The sequence below is a fragment of the Pseudophryne corroboree genome, chromosome 5 (assembly GCF_028390025.1).
Source record: "Pseudophryne corroboree isolate aPseCor3 chromosome 5, aPseCor3.hap2, whole genome shotgun sequence".
Classification (NCBI taxonomy): Eukaryota; Metazoa; Chordata; class Amphibia; order Anura; family Myobatrachidae; genus Pseudophryne; species Pseudophryne corroboree.
The window spans coordinates 111,098,464-111,117,158 of NC_086448.1; the positions used below are offsets into that span (position 1 = coordinate 111,098,464).

General features: G+C 47.5%; 1 protein-coding gene and 1 long non-coding RNA gene across 5 annotated transcripts in view; one reads left to right on the forward strand and one right to left on the reverse strand.

Moving 5' to 3' along the window:
* NEBL (nebulette) overlaps positions 1 to 18,695 on the reverse strand; it is a 463,458-nt gene that overhangs the window by 214,557 nt on the left and 230,206 nt on the right. The window lies entirely within an intron of this gene.
* The window catches only part of LOC134927308 (uncharacterized), a 134,563-nt gene that overhangs the window by 95,371 nt on the left and 20,497 nt on the right, over positions 1 to 18,695 (forward strand). Inside the window, exon 3 of one of the 2 annotated variants that reach the window (XR_010177604.1) lies at positions 8,413 to 9,257. The exons of the other annotated variant lie outside the window; for it this stretch is intronic. This is a non-coding gene — a long non-coding RNA (uncharacterized LOC134927308). Of the gene's footprint in view, positions 1 to 8,412; positions 9,258 to 18,695 lie in introns of those variants that run through there. 2 annotated transcript variants of the gene reach the window in all.

The window sequence follows — 18,695 nt, forward strand, 5'->3', positions numbered from 1 at the left end:
GGCGAAGTTTATGTCAAGTCCTCCAAGTCAAGCTAAAGTTTTCCACGGCTTACCATCCTCAGACCAATGGTCAAACCGAGAGGGTGAATCAGGACTTGGAGGCCTTCCTCCGCATCTATGTGTCCTCCTCTCAAGATGACTGGGTTCAATTACTTCCCTGGGCCGAGTTCTGTCATAACAACCAGTATCATTCTTCATCTGCTTCAACACCATTCTTCACTAACTTTGGATTCCACCCTAAAGTCCCTGAGTTCCAACCGCTTCCAGCAACTTCTGTTCCCGCAGTGGATATCACCTTGCATCAGTTTGCCAATATCTGGAAGAGCGTACGATCAGCTCTGCTCAAGGCATCGTTCAGGTACAAGAAGTTTGCGGATAAGAAGCGTCGAGCAGTTCCTGCTCTCAAGGTGGGTGATCGGGTATGGTTATCCACGAAGAATTTGAGGTTAAGAGTTCCCAGTATGAAGTTTGCACCTCGCTATATCGGTCCTTTCAAGATTGAACAAGTCATCAATCCTGTTGCTTACAGACTCCAGTTGCCTCCCTTCTTAAAAATACCCAGGACATTCCATGTTTCCCTGTTGAAACCGCTGATCTTGAATCGGTTTCATTCCTCACTTCCTCCAACTCCGAAAGTCCAAACTCAACGAGGCGTTGAGTATGAAGTGGCCAAGATCCTGGACTCACGTCACCGTTACGGTCAACTACAATATCTTATTGACTGGAAGGGTTATGGTCCTGAGGAACGTTCATGGACCAATGCTTCTGATGTCCATGCTCCTGCCTTGGTCCGGAGATTCCATTCCAAGTTTCCTCAAAAGCCAAAGAAGTGTCCTGGGGCCACTCCTAAAGGGGGGGGGTGCTGTCACGATCCGGGTATCTGGACGCCATTTCTTACCCATCAGATGCCTCCTAAGGCTGGCTCAGCGCTCCAGGACCGGATCCCATCTGTTATCCTGATGTGTACATTCCTGTATCCTCTCCTGTCACTCTGGGACGCTGTCACAGTGGACGCCATATTACACCTGGCATGGCGTCTCCCGCGGCCTCCGCCGCCGTCCCTGAACTTCTGCATGCAGAGTGTCTGAGTGGCGATTACGTCAGCCGCGGCCTCCGCTGTGTCCGCGTGGTTGGATGTGCATCTGTCAGCCTGGCGCCTCCTGTCTCCGGTGGCCGGCGCCGCCATTACTGTTTTCATTACCACATGGATTACAAACCAAACTTCCCTCCAAGTGTCTGCATGGGCGCAGCCATCTTGGATTCTGTCAGCTGATCATTTCCACCAATCTGTTCTCAGTATTGATAAATCTGCATAATTGCCTAGCCAATCCCTTCCTTGCTGCAGGTATAAATACACTGTGCCTGAGCAAGGAAGGCGTCAGTGCTTTGGTTGTCAAACCTAGTTCCTGTTTGTCTCTCTCCTGTGATTGTCTTCCAGGTTCCAGCTCCTGTCTCAAGACTTCCACCATAGAGACCCGCACCAGCATTCCACCTGCGGTGTAGCCTGACTCTCCAATCCATTGTGGATTCATCTGTTTCCAGCTACAACATTACCTGCTTCCAGCTCAGCTTCCAGCAGAGTACAGCTTCCCTTAAAGGGCCGGTGTCCTTTCTACACTTTACCACTCTCCACCGGTATTATTATTTCTCCGCTCTCAAGTTCTACATTTCAGTTCATATTTCATCGCTCCCAAGTTCATTTATTATTTAACTGGTTCCAGCCAGTATCCACTCCGTGCTAACAACAGTCTGGTTCCAGCCAGTATCCACAGCAGCTGTTTTATCTTCAGCAACCCAGCTTTTCCTGGAACACCAGCTGGCACAATCCTGGGTTATCTCCATTGCTACAGTCGGGCCTGGTAAGGACTTTCCATCTAGAAGATCATAAGAACTATCTCACACTACCAGTGCCCTGTGGCTCCTGCCATCCTGTAGTACCCAGGAACTGTATTTATTCTTTGCTGACTTTTACGTTTTCTTTTACTGCTGCTGTGTTGCGGAGTTGTCATAATAAACATCATTGACTTTTATCCAAGTTGTCGTGGTCACGCCTTCGGGCAGTTATTATTCATGTTACTTACATGTCCAGGGGTCTGATACAACCTCCCAGGTTCCGGTACATCTCAGCCCCTACAACTGAGGCTGCCTCCCGTCAGCTCAGGCCCTCAGTTGTGACAGTAAGCACTGACCAAATGAATCCAGCCGGAGACCAGGATCAAGCGGCCAGGCCGATGCAAGAACTGGCAGCCCGACTAGAACATCAGGAGGCTGCACAGGGCCACATCATCCGCTGTCTCCAGGATCTCTCTACTCGGCTGGATGGGATTCAGACAACTCTCCGTGGATCAGGCGCGTCTGGTGCGTCAACCACAGTGACTCCAGCTATAACCCCACCCACCTTACCCATTTCTGCTCCACGTCTTCATCTTCCAACGCCAGCAAAATTTGACGGATCTCCAAGATTCTGCAGGGGATTTCTCAACCAGTGTGAGATTTAGTTTGAGCTACAACCTGGCAATTTTCCCAGTGACCGTACAAAAATTGCCTACATTATTTCTCTTCTCAGTGGCTCAGCCCTTGATTGGGCATCACCGTTATGGGAGAGGTCCGACACCCTGCTATCTTCCTACACTGCCTTCGTGTCAACATTCAGGCGCATCTTCGACGAGCCAGGCCGGGTAACCTCAGCTTCATCCGAGATTCTCCGTTTACGCCAGGGGTCACGTACTGTAGGACAATATCTGATACAGTTCCAGATCCTGGCATCCGAACTGGCATGGAACGACGAGGCCCTGTATGCTGCATTCTGGCATGGCTTATCTGAGCGTATTAAAGATGAGTTAGCTACCAGAGACTTACCTTCTAAGTTAGATGAGCTAATCTCACTCTGCACGAAAGTTGATTTACGTTTCAGAGAGAGAGCAACTGAGCGTGGAAGATCATCTGCTCCAAAATCTTCTGCTCCTCCTCCTCGTCAACTGTCACCATCTAAAGATGAGCCCATGCAACTTGGCCGTTCCCGTTTAACTCCTGCTGAGCGCCGAAGACGTCTCTCCGAGTTTCTCTGTCTCTATTGTGCAGCTCCATCTCACACCATTAATGCCTGTCCCAAACGTCCGGGAAACTCCAAATCCTAGCTCGCCAAGGAGAGGGCCGGCTAGGAGTAATGATCTCCTCTCCATCTCCTCAAGATTGTAATCTCCCAGTCTCGCTTCAAGTTGCTCAACGTTACCGGAACGTCATTGCCCTCCTTGATTCCGGAGCAGCTGGGAACTTTATTACCGAAGCCTATGTTAAACGGTGGTCCCTACCCACCGAGAGACTTCCTTCGTCCATTTCTTTAACTGCCGTGGATGGCAGCAAAATTTTTGATGCAGTTATTTCTTTAAGGACTCTACCAGTTCGTCTGAGAGTGGGAGTTCTTCATTCCGAACTTATTTCTTTTTTAGTGATTCCAAGAGCCACACATCCTGTGGTCCTGGGCCTTCCATGGCTCCGTCTTCACAATCCTACAATTGATTGGACGACTACGCAAATCCTGGCATGGGGTTCCTCCTGTGCTGAGACATGTTTGTTTAAAGTATTGCCTGTCTGTTCTTCCTCCCCCAGGTCGTCTGATGTTCCACCTCCTCCATATCAAGATTTCACGGATGTGTTCAGTAAAGCTTCTGCTGATATCCTTCCTCCTCATAGAGAATGGGACTGTCCGATTGATCTCGTTCCAGGGAAGGTTCCACCTCGAGGCCGAACTTATCCGTTGTCTCTGCCTGAGACGCATTCTATGGAGGAATATATTAAAGAGAACCTAGCAAAGGGGTTCATTCGACCTTCTTCTTCTCCAGCCGGCGCAGGCTTCTTTTTTGTAAAAAAGAAAGATGGTGGTCTGCGGCCGTGCATCGACTACAGAGGTTTGAACGACATTACCATCAAGAACCGTTATCCTTTACCCCTGATTACTGAGCTCTTTGACAGAGTTAGCGGAGCTACCATCTTTACAAAGCTGGACTTGCGAGGTGCATACAATCTCATCCGGATCCGTGAGGGTGACGAGTGGAAGACCGCCTTTAACACCCGTGACGGACATTATGAGTACCTCGTCATGCCCTTCGGATTGAGCAATGCTCCAGCTGTCTTCCAGCATTTTGTCAATGAGATCTTCAGAGACATTCTATACCGTCATGTCGTGGTCTATCTAGACGATATCCTCATTTTTGCGAACGATTTAGAGGAACATCGTTTTTGGGTTAAAGAGGTTCTGTCCCGTCTCCGTGTCAATCATCTCTATTGCAAATTAGAAAAATGCGTCTTTGAAGTCAAGTCCATTCCGTTTCTAGGGTACATTGTGTCCGGTTCCGGACTAGAGATGGATCCTGAGAAACTACAAGCAATCCAAAATTGCCCGGTACCCTTAACCCTCAAAGGGGTCCAGAGGTTCTTAGGGTTCACCAACTATTACCGAAAGTTTATACGAGACTTTTCCACCATTGTGGCGCCTATTACTGCTTTCACTAAGAAGGGTGCTAACCCGTCCAAGTGGTCTGAAGAAGCCATGCAAGCATTTCATCTTTTAAAACAAAGGTTCATCTCTGCGCCTGTTCTGAAACAGCCTGACATCGACTCTCCTTTCATCTTAGAGGTGGATGCCTCCTCCGTTGGAGTAGGAGCGGTGTTATCTCAGAGGGCTAAAGATGGCCATTTACACCCTTGCAGTTTCTTCTCCCGGAAGTTCTCCCCAGCTGAGCGCAACTATGCCATTGGCGACCAGGAGTTGCTAGCCATCAAGCTCGCTCTAGAAGAGTGGAGGTATCTGTTGGAGGGAGCTTCTCATTCAATCACCATACTTACAGACCACAAGAACCTTTTATACCTGAAGGGCGCACAATGTCTCAACCCTCGTCAGGCCAGATGGGCACTTTTCTTTTCCAGGTTCGACTTTAAACTCCAGTTCTGTCCGGGCTCTCAGAATCGCAAGGCCGATGCCCTTTCCCGCTCATGGGAGCAAGAAAATGAGTCAGAGTCTTCAGACAAGCATCCTATTATAAATCCGTTGGCATTCTCCACGGTAGGGATGGACTCTACGCCCCCATCAGGGAAAAGTTTTGTGAAGCCGGTGCTAAGGAAGAAGCCCATGCTTCCCGTTTTGCCGGACATACAGGTATCCAAAAAACCCTGGAGTTTATCTCTAGGTCCTATTGGTGGCCAACTCTGAAAAAGGACGTCTTGGAGTTTATTGCATCTTGCCCAAAGTGTGCCCAACATAAAGTATCCCGCCAGTCGCCTGCGGGGCAACTGGTTCCACTATCCGTTCCCCGTCGACCATGGACCCACTTGTCGATGGATTTCATTACAGACTTACCCATGTGCAACAAGTTCAATACCATCTGGGTGGTAGTTGACCGGTTCACCAAGATGGCACACTTCATTCCTCTCACCGGTCTTCCGTCAGCTTCCAAGTTGGCTCAAGTATTCATACAAGAGATCTTCCGACTCCACGGTCTTCCTGAAGAAATTATCTCAGATCGAGGAGTTCAATTCACAGCCAAATTCTGGCGAAGTTTATGTCAAGTCCTCCAAGTCAAGCTAAAGTTTTCCACGGCTTACCATCCTCAGACCAATGGTCAAACCGAGAGGGTGAATCAGGACTTGGAGGCCTTCCTCCGCATCTATGTGTCCTCCTCTCAAGATGACTGGGTTCAATTACTTCCCTGGGCCGAGTTCTGTCATAACAACCAGTATCATTCTTCATCTGCTTCAACACCATTCTTCACTAACTTTGGATTCCACCCTAAAGTCCCTGAGTTCCAACCGCTTCCAGCAACTTCTGTTCCCGCAGTGGATATCACCTTGCATCAGTTTGCCAATATCTGGAAGAGCGTACGATCAGCTCTGCTCAAGGCATCGTTCAGGTACAAGAAGTTTGCGGATAAGAAGCGTCGAGCAGTTCCTGCTCTCAAGGTGGGTGATCGGGTATGGTTATCCACGAAGAATTTGAGGTTAAGAGTTCCCAGTATGAAGTTTGCACCTCGCTATATCGGTCCTTTCAAGATTGAACAAGTCATCAATCCTGTTGCTTACAGACTCCAGTTGCCTCCCTTCTTAAAAATACCCAGGACATTCCATGTTTCCCTGTTGAAACCGCTGATCTTGAATCGGTTTCATTCCTCACTTCCTCCAACTCCGAAAGTCCAAACTCAACGAGGCGTTGAGTATGAAGTGGCCAAGATCCTGGACTCACGTCACCGTTACGGTCAACTACAATATCTTATTGACTGGAAGGGTTATGGTCCTGAGGAACGTTCATGGACCAATGCTTCTGATGTCCATGCTCCTGCCTTGGTCCGGAGATTCCATTCCAAGTTTCCTCAAAAGCCAAAGAAGTGTCCTGGGGCCACTCCTAAAGGGGGGGGGGTGCTGTCACGATCCGGGTATCTGGACGCCATTTCTTACCCATCAGATGCCTCCTAAGGCTGGCTCAGCGCTCCAGGACCGGATCCCATCTGTTATCCTGATGTGTACATTCCTGTATCCTCTCCTGTCACTCTGGGACGCTGTCACAGTGGACGCCATATTACACCTGGCATGGCGTCTCCCGCGGCCTCCGCCGCCGTCCCTGAACTTCTGCATGCAGAGTGTCTGAGTGGCGATTACGTCAGCCGCGGCCTCCGCTGTGTCCGCGTGGTTGGATGTGCATCTGTCAGCCTGGCGCCTCCTGTCTCCGGTGGCCGGCGCCGCCATTACTGTTTTCATTACCACATGGATTACAAACCAAACTTCCCTCCAAGTGTCTGCATGGGCGCAGCCATCTTGGATTCTGTCAGCTGATCATTTCCACCAATCTGTTCTCAGTATTGATAAATCTGCATAATTGCCTAGCCAATCCCTTCCTTGCTGCAGGTATAAATACACTGTGCCTGAGCAAGGAAGGCGTCAGTGCTTTGGTTGTCAAACCTAGTTCCTGTTTGTCTCTCTCCTGTGATTGTCTTCCAGGTTCCAGCTCCTGTCTCAAGACTTCCACCATAGAGACCCGCACCAGCATTCCACCTGCGGTGTAGCCTGACTCTCCAATCCATTGTGGATTCATCTGTTTCCAGCTACAACATTACCTGCTTCCAGCTCAGCTTCCAGCAGAGTACAGCTTCCCTTAAAGGGCCGGTGTCCTTTCTACACTTTACCACTCTCCACCGGTATTATTATTTCTCCGCTCTCAAGTTCTACATTTCAGTTCATATTTCATCGCTCCCAAGTTCATTTATTATTTAACTGGTTCCAGCCAGTATCCACTCTGTGCTAACAACAGTCTGGTTCCAGCCAGTATCCACAGCAGCTGTTTTATCTTCAGCAACCCAGCTTTTCCTGGAACACCAGCTGGCACAATCCTGGGTTATCTCCATTGCTACAGTCGGGCCTGGTAAGGACTTTCCATCTAGAAGATCATAAGAACTATCTCACACTACCAGTGCCCTGTGGCTCCTGCCATCCTGTAGTACCCAGGAACTGTATTTATTCTTTGCTGACTTTTACGTTTTCTTTTACTGCTGCTGTGTTGCGGAGTTGTCATAATAAACATCATTGACTTTTATCCAAGTTGTCGTGGTCACGCCTTCGGGCAGTTATTATTCATGTTACTTACATGTCCAGGGGTCTGATACAACCTCCCAGGTTCCGGTGCATCTCAGCCCCTACAACTGAGGCTGCCTCCCGTCAGCTCAGGCCCTCAGTTGTGACACTATTATTGAGAGACCCGGTTACAGGACCACTAATCCCTAAAAAAAACTAATTTATAACCTAATTTACAGAACCATCTGGTAGAAAGTTTCCATTTGAATACAGATAAGAAATTGGGACAAATCACATCAACAGTTTTCTATAGATGCAGTACTTGTATAGGGTGTAGAAATATTAGGGGTAGTACAACTAAAAAAATGTGAAACTGTGACAATTAACAAGAAAACACATAACATAAAATAATTTTTTACGTGTAAAAACGTAATTTATGCCATAGAATGTTCTTGTAATAAATTTATATAGGGAGATCAACAAGACCCCTAAAAGAAAGAGTGGGTTAGCAGCACCTCAGAAACATCAGGAAAGGATTGGAGACTCACTCACTTTCTTTACACTTTAAAAAGGTTCATGCCTGCAATACAGACAATATAATAAACGTCTACGGTTTAAAACAAATTTTTAAAAAATCAAAGCTATAAAGATATCACCCAATTCATTGCAAAAAAATTATATGAAGATAATTTTCCAGTATAAGACCTTAATTCCGGGGGGAATCAATAATGACTTTGAAGTCAAATGGTTTTTGTGATGTGATATGAAGATATACATGTAAATCATGAAAAACAATGAAGAAACAGCTTAACATTGTTTTCTATGTATACCTCTATCTTTTCTAATGCCTTTTAGATGGACTTTTTTATTGGAACTATAATTGGATGAACCAAAAGGATGTAACTCAAGGAAAAAGAACCATATTTTCAGAAGGATGGACCGATCAAATTGGATATATGGACTATTTGTTTGTATATTAGAAAAATGTCTTGCTATTCCGGACTCCACAAAGATGGCTGCTTCTCTACATCTGGCGGTGTTACTTCCGGGATGTTAGAGACAAGCCGCACGAGAAGTGACCTAACCGCCTTAGATTTAACATCCGGCACGAAATCCCGAAGGTGACGCAACCGGAAGTTTGAGACACTTCTGGTTCCAGATGGCAAACGTAAACGGCTGGCAAGCGCGCCAGTCTTCCGCTGCTGGGAAATGTAAAAAATACACCCATTTTCAGGCGAGAATAGAGGGAGACCAGGATCCTGTATTAGGATAGATACATGGCTGTCTAGATATAGGATAAAATGTTAAATACATGGTGCGGCCCTCAAGTAAGGAAGTGATTGGTGAATATGCATAGGTATGGTATAAATAGGAGTAACAGGCCGGGAGTCCCTCACACCTTGAAAAAGATCCTTGAGAGGATCGAAACGCGTTGGTGGGATTCCTGACTTTTTATTGTGTGGTGGACATACCTGGAATAGTGGCGAGGTACTTTTGTCTTCATTGGATCCAGTAACATCTGAGAAAGGACTTCTTCCATCTTGGTATGAGGCCCACCAATTTTATCTAGTAACTTTTTATGGACTAATGCTGTTTTTATTATTTTTTTTATCTGTGGAGCGAATTCCTTTTTGTGGAATAATTTTATTTTTTTTGTCAAAATTACCATCGGTGGCTGAGTGTGCTAATAAAAACGGAATCTTTTGGAACCTAAAGGAAGCGATTCTGGAGTGTTTTATTACATGCAAACATCACAAGTGGAACGCAGTGAGTTGATTGCAGAGGGGGCAACCCTGGGACACTTTGGTTCTTGGTGGTGATATCAGTTAAAAAGATACCCAGAAGCGTCTATTTACCAGCATTAAGTTGTGAGTCTAATGTGTGGGGGGCTACCCCAATAACATTGGGGTAGATGTATTAACCTGGAGAAGGCATAAGGAAGTGATAAACCAGTGATAAAGCAGTGTTAAGTGCAAGGTGATCATGCAGCCAATCAGCTCCTAACTGTTAATTTACATATGGGAGCGGATTGGCTGGTGTGTTTGTCACCTTGCATTTATCACTGGTTTATTACTTCCTTATGCCTTCTCCAGGTTAATACATCTGCCCCATTGTTTCCAAGAAAGGTGGTGGCATAGTCATATACATCCACTAAAATTTCCCATTGGCCATTACATGTCTTTTTTGGACATCTTTGTTATATTTTTGTGATATTTGTAAAAGTATTACACTACTGTTTGATGCTTCTTTCTCCCTACATATATCTTTGAAAAATTGTCTGGAAGGATAATGAAGAGCACAGATATACAGGGGAGTAAGGTTACCTATGATTAATATCCATCCATAGCGCCGTCTGTCACCTATATACTTTGATATTCCAAAGCACAGAACCCACCACTGAAATATAGCTTTAAAGGATAATGTTGTGGTAGTTTAATTTGCTTATAATTTCTTATATTTTGCAACAAATACCATGAAAAACATTCATTATTTCCAATTTCTGCAGATATTGGAAAACACTTGACTACTCCCGCAATCTGCTATGAACTGTGGAGGTAATTCAGATCTGATCGTAGATATGCTAAATTTAGCACATCTACGATCATTTACTCTGCCATGAGGGGGGACAACCAGCACAGGGCTAGTCCGCCCCGCATGTCAGGTCCTACCCCCACCCCCCCTTCCCGACACCCCTCGCACAGGTGTAAAAGCATTGCACGGCTCCTGCGTGCTGTCAGGCCGCTACCCGCCGCGCCCTGGGTCGCAGACGCAGCGCCCCCCCAATGGTCCGGATATGCCTGCGTTCTAACGCCGTTGGCACGCCCCCTCCCGTCCCGTGACTGCCTCTGCCTGTCAATCAAATAGAGGCGATTGTAGCCCAGAGATGCTGTTTGCATCTCACTGGGCTCCCGGGGTGTGCGGGCGCACTCCGCAAAGGGCTTCAGACTGTGATCCAGTCTGAATTAGATCCTGTGTCCTATCCAGCCAGCTAAGGGAGGGCTCCGTACACATGACAGGTTAGGCTCCCCTCTGTCAAGATAATTTTGCTGAAAAGTGAAATGCTGCCTTTTTTCAATTGTAAATGCAGCCATAGATATACCTGGCTCACTAAACTGAATCATTTCTAACTTACCATTAAAAGTATAAGTAAGACTATGGAACAGATTCAATTAAGTGTGACTATCCCAGAGGATCTGCCCAGCCTCAGCAGCTGTGAGGAAAAAATAAGAATTTACTTACCGATAATTCTATTTCTCGTAGTCCGTAGTGGATGCTGGGGACTCCGTCAGGACCATGGGGAATAGCGGCTCCGCAGGAGACAGGGCACAAAAATAAAGCTTTAGGATTAGGTGGTGTGTACTGGCTCCTCCCCCTATGACCCTCCTCCAAGCCTCAGTTAGGATACTGTGCCCGGACGAGCGTACACAATAAGGAAGGATATTGAATCCCGGGTAAGACTCATACCAGCCACACCAATCACACCGTATAACTTGTGATCTGAACCCAGTTAACAGTATGACAAACGTAGGAGCCTCTGAACAGACGGCTCACAACAATAACAACCCGAATTTGTTTGTAACAATAACTATGTACAAGTATTGCAGACAATCCGCACTTGGGATGGGCGCCCAGCATCCACTACGGACTACGAGAAATAGAATTATCGGTAAGTAAATTCTTATTTTCTCTAACGTCCTAAGTGGATGCTGGGGACTCCGTCAGGACCATGGGGATTATACCAAAGCTCCCAAACGGGCGGGAGAGTGCGGATGACTCTGCAGCACCGAATGAGAGAACTCAAGGTCCTCCTCAGCCAGGGTATCAAATTTGTAGAATTTTGCAAACGTGTTTGCCCCTGACCAAGTAGCAGCTCGGCAGAGTTGTAATGCCGAGACCCCCCCGGGCAGCCGCCCAGGATGAGCCCACTTTCCTTGTGGAATGGGCCTTGACAGATTTAGGTTGTGGCAAGCCTGCCACAGAATGTGCAAGTTGAATTGTGCTACAAATCCAACGAGCAATCGTCTGCTTAGAAGCAGGAGCACCCATCTTGTTGGGTGCATACAATATAAACAGTGAGTCAGACTTTCTGACTCCCGCCGTTCTTGAAATATATATTTTCAATGCCCGAACCACGTCCAACAACTTGGAATCCTCCAAATCGTTAGTAGCCGCAGGCACCACAATAGGCTGGTTCAGGTGAAACGCTGACACCACCTTAGGCAGAAAATGAGGACGCGTCCGCAGTTCTGCCCTGTCCGTATGGAAAATCAGATATGGGCTCTTATATGATAAAGCCGCCAATTCTGATACTCTCCTGGCTGAAGCCAGGGCCAGTAGCATGGTTACTTTCCATGTAAGATACTTCAACTCCACCAATTTGAGCGGCTCAAACCAATGGGATTTGAGAAAATCCAAGACTACATTAAGATCCCATGGTGCCACTGGGGGCACAACCGGGGGCTGTATATGTAGTACTCGTTTTACAAAAGTCTGGACTTCAGGAACTGAAGCCAATTCTTTTTGGAAGAAAATCGACAGGGCCGAAATTTGAACCTTAATGGACCCCAATTTGAGGCCCATAGACAATCCTGTTTGCAGGAAATGTAGGAATCGACCCAGTTGAAATTCCTCCGTGGGGGCCTTCCTGGCCTCACACCACGCAACATATTTTCTCCAAATGCGGTGATAATGTTGTGCAGTCACCTCCTTCCTGGCTTTTACCAGTGTAGGAATGACCTCTTCCGGAATGCCTTTTTCCCTTAGAATTCGGCGTTCAACCGCCATGCCGTCAAACGCAGCCGCGGTAAGTCTTGGAATAGACACGGTCCCTGCTGAAGCAGGTCCCGTCTTAGAGGTAGAGGCCACGGATCCTCCGTGAGCATCTCTTGAAGTTCCGGGTACCAAGTTCTTCTTGGCCAATCCGGAGCCACTAGTATCGTTCTTACTCCCTTTTGCCGTATAATTCTCAGTACTTTTGGTATGAGAGGCAGAGGAGGGAACACATACACTGACTGGAACACCCACGGTGTTACCAGAGCGTCCACAGCTATTGCCTGAGGGTCTCTTGACCTGGCGCAATACCTGTCCAGTTTTTTGTTGAGGCGGGATGCCATCATATCCACCATTGGTTTTTCCCAACGGTTCACAATCATGTGGAAGACTTCTGGATGAAGTCCCCACTCTCCCGGGTGTAGATCGTGTCTGCTGAGGAAGTCTGCTTCCCAGTTGTCCACTCCCGGAATGAATACTGCTGACAGTGCTATCACATGATCTTCCGCCCAGCGAAGAATCCTTGCAGCTTCTGCCATTGCTGTCCTGCTTCTTGTGCCGCCCTGTCTGTTTACGTGGGCGACTGCCGTGATGTTGTCCGACTGGATCAACACCGGCTGACCCTGAAGCAGGGGTTTTGCCAGACTTAGAGCATTGTAAATCGCTCTTAGCTCCAGTATATTTATGTGAAGAGACATCTCCAGGCTTGACCATACTCCCTGGAAGTTTCTTCCCTGTGTGACCGCTCCCCAGCCTCTCAGACTGGCATCCGTGGTCACCAGGACCCAGTCCTGTATGCCGAATCTGCGGCCCTCTAACAGATGAGCACTCTGCAACCACCACAGAAGAGACACCCTTGTCCGTGGCGACAAGGTTATCCGCTGATGCATCTGCAGATGTGATCCGGACCATTTGTCCAGCAGATCCCACTGAAAAGTTCGTGCGTGGAATCTGCCGAATGGAATCGCTTCGTAAGAAGCCACCATCTTTCCCAGGACTCTTGTGCATTGATGCACAGACACTTTCCCTGGTTTTAGGAGGTTCCTGACAAGTTCGGATAACTCCCTGGCTTTCTCCTCCGGAAGAAACACCTTTTTCTGAACCGTGTCCAGAATCATTCCCAGAAACAGCAGACGTGTCGTCGGGGTCAACTGAGATTTTGGAAAATTCAGAATCCACCCGTGTTGTTGCAGCACTAGTCGGGTTAGTGCTACTCCGTCCTCCAGCTGTTCTCTGGACCTTGCCCTTATCAGGAGATCGTCCAAGTAAGGGATAATTAATACGCCTCTTCTTCGCAGAAGAATCATCATTTCGGCCATTACCTTGGTAAAGACCCGAGGTGCCGTGGACAATCCAAACGGCAGCGTCTGAAACTGATAATGACAGTTTTGCACCACGAACCTGAGGTACCCTTGATGTGAAGGGCAAATTGGGACATGCAGGTAAGCATCCTTTATGTCCAGGGACACCATAAAGTCCCCTTCTTCCAGATTCGCTATCACTGCTCTGAGTGACTCCATCTTGAACTTGAATTTTTGTATGTACAGGTTCAAAGATTTCAGATTTAGAATAGGTCTTACCGAGCCGTCCGGCTTCGGTACCACAAATAGCGTGGAGTAATACCCCTTTCCCTGTTGTAGGAGGGGTACCTTGACTATCACCTGCTGAGAAAACAGCTTGTGAATGGCTTCCAATACCGTCGCCCTGTCTGAGGGAGACGTTGGCAAAGCAGACTTTAGGAACCTGCGAGGGGGAGACTTCTCGAATTCCAACCTGTAACCCTGAGATACTACCTGCAGGATCCAGGGGTCCACCTGTGAGCAAGCCCACTGTGCGCTGAAATTCTTGAGTCGACCCCCCACCGCTCCTGAGTCCGCTTGTAAGGCCCCAGCGTCATGCTGAGGGCTTTGCAGAACCCTGAGAGGGCTTCTGTTCCTGGGCAGGGGCTGCTTGCTGCCCTCTCTTACCCCTTCCTCTGCCCCGAGGCAGATATGACTGTCCTTTTGTCCGCTTGTTCTTATAGGACCGAAAGGACTGCGGCTGAAAAGACGGTGTCTTTTTCTGTTGGGAGGGGGTCTGAGGTAAAAAGGTGGATTTTCCGGCAGTTGCCGTGGCCACCAGATCCGATAGACCGACGCCAAATAATTCCTCCCCTTTATACGGCAATACTTCCATATGTCGTTTGGAATCCGCATCACCTGACCACTGTCGCGTCCATAAACTCCTTCTGGCAGATATGGACATCGCATTTACTCTCGATGCCAGAGTGCAAATATCTCTCTGAGCATCTCGCATATAAAGGAAAGCATCCTTTAATTGCTCTATAGTCAATAAAATACTGTCCCTATCCAGGGTATCAATATTTTCAGTCAGGGAATCCAACCAGACGACCCCAGCACTGCACATCCAGGCTGAGGCGATGGCTGGTCGCAGTATAACACCAGTATGTGTGTATATACTTTTTAGGGTGGTTTCCAGTCTCCTATCAGCTGGATCCCTGAGGGCGGCCGTATCAGGAGACGGTAACGCCACTTGTTTTGATAAGCGTGTGAGCGCCTTATCCACCCTAGGGGGTGTTTCCCAGCGCGCCCTAACCTCTGGCGGGAAAGGGTATAATGCTAATAACTTTTTTGAAATTAGCACTTTTCTATCTGGGTTAACCCACGCTTCATCACATACATCATTTAATTCCTCTGATTCAGGAAAAACTACAGGTAGTTTTTTCACCCCCCACATAATACCCCTTTTTGTGGTACTTGCAGTATCAGAGATATGCAAAGCCTCCTTCATTGCCGTGATCATATAACGTGTGGCCCTACTTGAAAATACGTTTGTTTCATCACCGTCTACACTAGATTCAGTGTCTGTGTCTGGGTCTGTGTCGACCGACTGAGGTAAAGGGCGCTTTACAGCCCCTGACGGTGTCTGAGACGCCTGGGCAGGTACTAACTGGTTTGCCGGCCGTCTCATGTCGTCAACTGATTTTTGTAATGTGCTGACATTATCACGTAATTCCATAAACAAAGCCATCCATTCCGGTGTCGACTCCCTGGGGGGTGACATCACCATTATCGGCAATTGCTCTGCCTCCACACCAACATCGTCCTCATACATGTCGACACACACGTACCGACACACAGCAGACACACAGGGAATGCTCTTATCGAAGACAGGACCCCACTAGCCCTTTGGGGAGACAGAGGGAGAGTTTGCCAGCACACACCCAAGCGCTATAATATATATGGGAACAACCTTATATAAGTGTTGTTCCTTATAGCAGCTTAAATATATCAAAATATCGCCAAAAAATGCCCCCCCTCTCTGTTTTACCCTGTTTCTGTAGTGCAGTGCAGGGGAGAGTCCTGGGAGCCTTCCTCACAGCGGAGCTGAGCAGGAAAATGGCGCTGTGTGCTGAGGAGAATAAGCCCCGCCCCCTATTTCGGCGGGCTTTTCTCCCGGAGTTTTAGATATCTGGCATGGGTTAAATACATACATATAGCCTCAATGGCTATATGTGATGTATTCTTTTGCCATAAAGGTATTAAATATTGCTGCCCAGGGCGCCCCCAGCAGCGCCCTGCACCCTCCGTGACCGCTTGGTGTGAAGTGTGTGACAACAATGGCGCACAGCTGCAGTGCTGTGCGCTACCTTCATGAAGACTGAAGAGCCTTCTGCCGCCTGTTTCCGGACCTTCAATCTTCAGCATCTGTAAGGGGGGTCGGCGGCGCGGCTCCGGGACGAACCCCAGGGTGAGACCTGTGTTCCGACTCCCTCTGGAGCTAATGGTGTCCAGTAGCCTAAGAATCCAATCCATCCTGCACGCAAGTGAGTTGAAATTCTCTCCCCTAAGTCCCTCGATGCAGTGAGCCTGTTGCCAGCAGGACTCACTGAAAATAAAAAACCTAAAAACTTTTTCTAAGCAGCTCTTTAGGAGAGCCACCTAGATTGCACCCTGCTCGGACGGGCACAAAAACCTAACTGAGGCTTGGAGGAGGGTCATAGGGGGAGGAGCCAGTACACACCACCTAATCCTAAAGCTTTATTTTTGTGCCCTGTCTCCTGCGGAGCCGCTATTCCCCATGGTCCTGACGGAGTCCCCAGCATCCACTTAGGACGTTAGAGAAAAATGCATTAAGTTCCCTTCTCGGGCTTAACATTCAGGTAACCCATACATTCTGGGCACTAAAACCTCAATCTATGGGTTAATGTGTGTTACCTGCAGAAGTTAAATCAGGAGCTTTAGCCACGTAGTAAACACTGTGGCTAACTGAGGCGGGTCACACCCGGGAGCATGACATGGGAGCTCCCAGTGTGCGACCCGCCTCAGGCTCCCCACCGTTGCTGTAAGCAACCCAGCATATTTGCCGAGTTGGTGACGTCAGCGACGAGGCAGTGGGGGCGGTGCTTGTAGATCACATGATCTCTAAGCGCCACCCATCAACACACAGTGAACGGGAAATGGGTCGCATCGTCCCGGCTCCCGTTCACACCGCACAGTGAGCAAGGTTGAACACGTGTTCAATCCTGCTCATTACCCGAGTTGGAAGATCATCGGGGCCGACCTTCCCTCAGTCCAGGACCTGTACCTGTCCAGAGCTAAAAAGCGGGTAACGAAGATAGTAAAAGACCAGCTACATCCCGGCCACAGCATGTTTAACTTGCTTCCTTCAGGCAGGCATTACAGGGCCGTCCCCGCCAGGTCCACCAGAAGCCTCAAAAGTTTATTTCCCCAAGCGGTCCGCCTGCTGAACTCCGGAACATTGACTGACTAGAAGTACATATAATTCACTTGTGTCCCTACAGTATACCTGTTGGTCCGGCTTTACTTCCCCCCCCCCCCCCCCACACACACACACACACTCTGTTACCCACTTGATTGTTGTATAGCAAACCGAAGACAAAGTCCTAGTATACGCAAGTATAAAGTATACCTGGCCAATAAAGCTGATTCTGATCCGGAGATACCGTATTGATCTGTGCAAGAAACTAATTGATTTACAAAGAAATCATATATGTATGTGAACTACTTGTTTTATTCACAAATGAGAGCACAATGCAGCATAGGGTAGTTACACTAGATGTGAAGTGTGGTTGAGGATAGACACCTCTGCATGACCCGTTCACTGGAGTAGCAAATGCCTCATTTAAACCTCCACGGTGACCACAAAATGCTATGCGGGGTCAGGACTGGCTGGTCTTTTGTTACCTGTGAGACCATGGAAGCAACAAGTACATGTTAGCAGTTATGGGAAACTTCCTAATTCTGGATCACAAAGAAATGAAATAGCTGCTCTGCGCTCCTGTAAGAATTTGTAACTAGAAATGACCTAATGTCTACTAAGTAGGCTGCACTGGTGCTTCTGTATGTCCAAGGGGGCCTGGCTCAGGGGCCACAATGCTATAGTGCATTTTTTTTCCATAGAGTGCAGCTGGTATTTTAGCACTGCAATATCTCATCTGCACAACTCCAAGCCATACAATTTACCCCTTACAGAAATTCCCCCTTCCCAAAGTGCACAGATCAGATGGGGGCAGTTAATTGAGCCTGTCAGGCACGTCAGCTTATACAGGTGTGGCTGCGCAGCCAAAGAGGACAGAGACATACTGAGGATGAGATTTACCAAATCTTCCTAGGAGGATTCTAGCCATCAGTTATCAAGTACGTTCTACAAAATGATAGACAGAATCTGATTGTCCCATGCTCCACTGCCCTCTACAATAAGGAGATGGGACGAGGCTAAATCACAGGGAGGTAATGGGAGGGTCATCTTTTTGCATGGGGGGAGGGGCTTATGCATATACAGTGACGCATGGGGAGGGAGATACTAATACAATGGGGGTGGGGCTCTGCCACATTAGGATGGTGGGGGTGGAAATGCTGAAGATCTTTTAATTAAGATGAGATACATTTTATACTTAATTAAATTTTACAAAATATAACAATTTCAGGCCAGTTTAAAAAAAAAAAGTTAAGTGTTTAATAGTGCCTAAAATAACTAATAGTAATAACAAACAGCAAAATATTGTACATACATATATGGATATTGGTGCCAGCGGCTACATTTATGGTATTGAGCAGGACAAAACTAATAAGATTTGTAAATTCAATCTAAAGCATTCGTTAGAAAAGCATGGGTATATAATGGGCAAAATTGTAAGTTTAGCCCAGTTTCTTCTTTGTTAGTGTAATAATTTATTCTATTGGAAACTGTTCAGGAATACGCAGCATTCTGCAGACAGGGGCCATAGTTTGGCTATTTTAAAGTATATGATTATAGACCACCTCCCAGAGATGAAACGAGGTGGGGATAGGAACAAGAAACAATTGGTGCTTGAAGCAAGATGGATTGTTCGATTAGACACCGTG